The sequence below is a fragment of the Zea mays genome, chromosome 3 (assembly GCF_902167145.1).
Source record: "Zea mays cultivar B73 chromosome 3, Zm-B73-REFERENCE-NAM-5.0, whole genome shotgun sequence".
Taxonomy (NCBI): Eukaryota; Viridiplantae; Streptophyta; class Magnoliopsida; order Poales; family Poaceae; genus Zea; species Zea mays.
In genome coordinates, this window is record NC_050098.1 from 42,295,901 (window position 1) to 42,299,712 (window position 3,812).

The following is a 3,812-nucleotide window of genomic DNA, read 5'->3' on the forward strand; positions in this document are numbered from 1 at the left end:
TAGTGATTGCTCTCCTAAGGGTGGGTGTCGAGGTTCATTTGATTTGGTTTTGTTAGTCACCCACCTTAGGGAGGAATACTATGTTTATACGACTGGCGAAACCTAAGGGGTAGCTACACACTAGGAGAATCTTTGTAAAGGCTACATAGTGAATCCCTAGCCATTCACCTCGGTAGTAAAGATCGGGTCTTGCAAGCTCAGGCTGGAGAGGGATCACGACTCGTTGGTAAAGTGTGCAACCTCTGCAGAGTGTCAAAAACTGGTATATCAGTCGTGCTCACGGTTAAGAGCAGCCTTGGGATCCTCTTTGATTAGAGCTACTTTGGATTCATTTATGTTGATGGTTTAATGATGATGGCTATGATTATATTATTTGGTACTTTCCTCTTGGAGGAAGTGCTCTCTTTTGGGAATTTCAACTTGGGTTTTATGATAAAACTTGGCTTCAATTAATGATAAATATCTGACCAACTAAAATCAACTGCTTTGAGCTTAACCCCTCATACATCTAGTCGTCTTCATTCAAACAAGACATTTGTTGAGTACGTTGATGTGTACTCACCCTTGCTTAAACACCAAACACCAGGTTGTCCCTATTGAAACCATTGCTCAGGAGAAGATGAAGGAAATGCGGAGGATTTCCAGGAGTTTCAGGACTTTGAGGAATTCTAATCTAGACTAGCGGCGAACCCCTAGTGGGCTGCCTATGAAGGCCTTATCTTACTGTGTTTCGTTCAACACTTTGATTTATGTTTAAGTTAATGACTATATGGATGTTTTGGGCATTGTTGGAGACTTGTTCTCAAATTCTAAGAGTTAAGAACAAGGCAACATAAAAAGTGTTAAATGTTAGGGTCCTTCGTCCTTCGAAGCATTATATCCCCTCGGGAAATAATGAGTCTCGGACGAAGGTCATGAGGGACATACCTTCGTAAACATGGCAAGTAATGACGAAGGACTCACATAAAGCATGAAATATGATATAAGCATCACCAAAGAATCATTTCTATTTTATTAACATGGAAAAACAGAAATGATCTCAAATTACAAATGTACCTTCGGTCCTGAGAGAAGGTGGAGAGTACAAGCGTGACACCAAAAGCAAAATGACAAGTCCGCGTGAACAGTACGGGAGTACTGTTCATCTATTTATAGACGCGGGACGCAGCCCTCGTAAAATTACATCCATGTCCATTACATTTGTTAACGGTTTATAGAAATCTATTGAGGACCCCGAAGTCTTTTTATCTTTAAGTCGGTTCCCCCTTGTGCTATCGCGCCGAAGCTTCCCTGCGTACAGCTTCGGCTGCCTTCGACCTTCGCCTGGCTCAGCCTTCGTCCTGGTCGTGCTCCATATCCATAATTCTGAATCCGAAAATACCTGTTCATATAATTCACTTGGAAAGCATTGTCAAATCATGTTTTTGAGGACCTTCGGAGGACGAAGGCCCCCAACAGTAGCCCCTCGCAATATTAATTTGTAAATAATAAATTCAGATTGCGATACGGACGAAGGCCTTGAGCCGAAGGTCCGAAAAAACACCTTCCCCTTGCTAGAATAGCAACATTCACTGACAAGCGGGGCCTTTTAACTTTCAACGCCCTAGGCGTATAAATAAGAACACATCGTGAATTCATTTGGTACACACGCTTGCCTTTTGCTTCGGCCCACTAAAAATTTTTAGCTCTTGTTCATTGAGATTTGCTGGTCTTTTTGACTTCGAAGCTTCGGCCTCGGGAACAAATTTTTAGTGTTTCCGAAGATGTCTGAAGACAAGAAGATCCCTGCTGAGACGAAGCTGAGTCTCGAGGAGGAGAAGAATCTAGGGTTCCTGATAGCGATGGCAGAGACTAATACAGAGAAGATCACGAAGGAGATTCTCGAAGGTTTGTCCGAAGATACTGATGATAGCGACAGCTATGATGTAGAAAGTGATGGGGAAGAGGCCGAAGATCGACCGTGGCGACCAAGTCACTCAGTTTTTGGGAAAACAACCATCAAGCAAAGTCACATTGATAATATGAGGGGGCGATACTTCCGAGATATATCTATTGTGAGAGCTGATGCCGGGGAAAAGACTTCTCCCACCCCTGAAGAGGATGAAGTTGTGATTTTCCGAAGCTTCCTCAAGGCTGGGCTTCGATTCCCCCTGAGCAATTTTGTTGTTGAGGTACTGAAAACATTCCAAATCTACCCTCATCAACTCACTCCCGAAGCTATTATAAGAATGGGGATTTTTGTCTGGGCTGTGAGAAGCCAAGGTTTGGAGCCAAACGCTAAAAGCTTCTGCAACATACATGAGTTATTGTATGAGACAAAGCCCTGGGGAAAGGAGCAATACCACAACAACTTTGGGTGCTACAGCTTCGGCGCCCGCTCCGGGTCAAGCTACCCTGTGCCAACCTTTCGGAAGAGGTGGCCCGGAGCCTGGATGTCTGAATGGTTTTATGTGAAAAATGATCTAACAGCGCAAAATAATGTCAAAAGTATCATTATGTACCCAATTTGGCAACGCTTCGGACTTCGAAGGCCGAAGGTTGAAATGGATGAGGCAGCCGAAGAATGCCAAAGAGCCTTCGGCGCAGTCTGCTCCTTCATTGGGACAAGGGACTTGGTCCAGGAGCACATTGCCTTCAGGGTATGGCCACTTGCAGAAAAGTGGGAAATGCCGAAAGAAACCATCAAAGAGTCCGACGAAGGCGGACTAGTCAGATTAAAATACACATTCAAATATGCAGATAAATTTATTGAACCTGATGATGACTGGCTGAAAAGCATTGAAACATTAAGTGATGAATTACTTGGGGCATACTCGAAGGCTGAAAATACTGCACTATCAGCAGCCTTCGGAGGCCGAAAGAAGAAGAGACTGAACCGAGTGTTTGATGCAATCGGGTTCTTCTACCCTGATTATTGTTATCCCATCCGAAGGCAAAAAAGGAAAAATATAATCTCTGAAAAGGAAGAAGCTGGAACCGCTCCTAGCGAGCCAGAATCAAAAGGAAAAAGGTTGAAGGTCTTCACACATCGACCACGCCATATTGAACCAGCTTCGGTGCCGGAGTTTACCGGGAAAACTTCTTCAGCCACCGAAGCTGAAAAACTAATCAAGTCAGCCTTGTTGCCAGAGATCGCAGAAACGGCCGAAGTGCCACCAAAGATTGAATTAGAACAATCAAACATTTTGTTGTCAGAAACAAAAGAGAAAACCGAAGCGCCGCTTACAGAAAAAATTGAGGAAGTAAGAGAAGCAACTGAGGGCTCCAAAACATTAGAAGTTTTGAGTCCTACAGCAATCGTTGGGACAGCAAAACACCAAAAGGGGCCATTAGTGACCCCAAAAAGGAAAAGAATGGTAAATGTACTAGACGTCTTGGAGACGATTAAGTCTTCAAGTACAATTTCAAAAAAGAGTGTTGATGTTGCTGAAGGTTCTACTGAAGCTTCGGCTCAACAAGCTGAAGCTGAAGCTGGGCCTTCAGAGCCCTTCAAAGAACAACCTTTTGAAGCCGGAGCAGTAAAAATTCCGGAACCAATATTAGTTGAAGAAACGGGCACCGTCATCCCCGAAGCACCTGCCGGCATGCATGATTACATCATACGACATGCTTCGGGGAAAAAGCTATCTGAAGAAGAAGCTTATGAGGCCAACCATTATGCAAAGGAGCTGAAATATCCGAAGGGGGCAGTAATATTCAATGGGACAAATGAAGATGACTTCTTATACTGCCTACCGGATAATAAGGAACTATCTGTCTGTCGAGAGATGGCGAGAAGCATAGGCTTTCCGAAGCTTGAAGCTGGGTTAAGT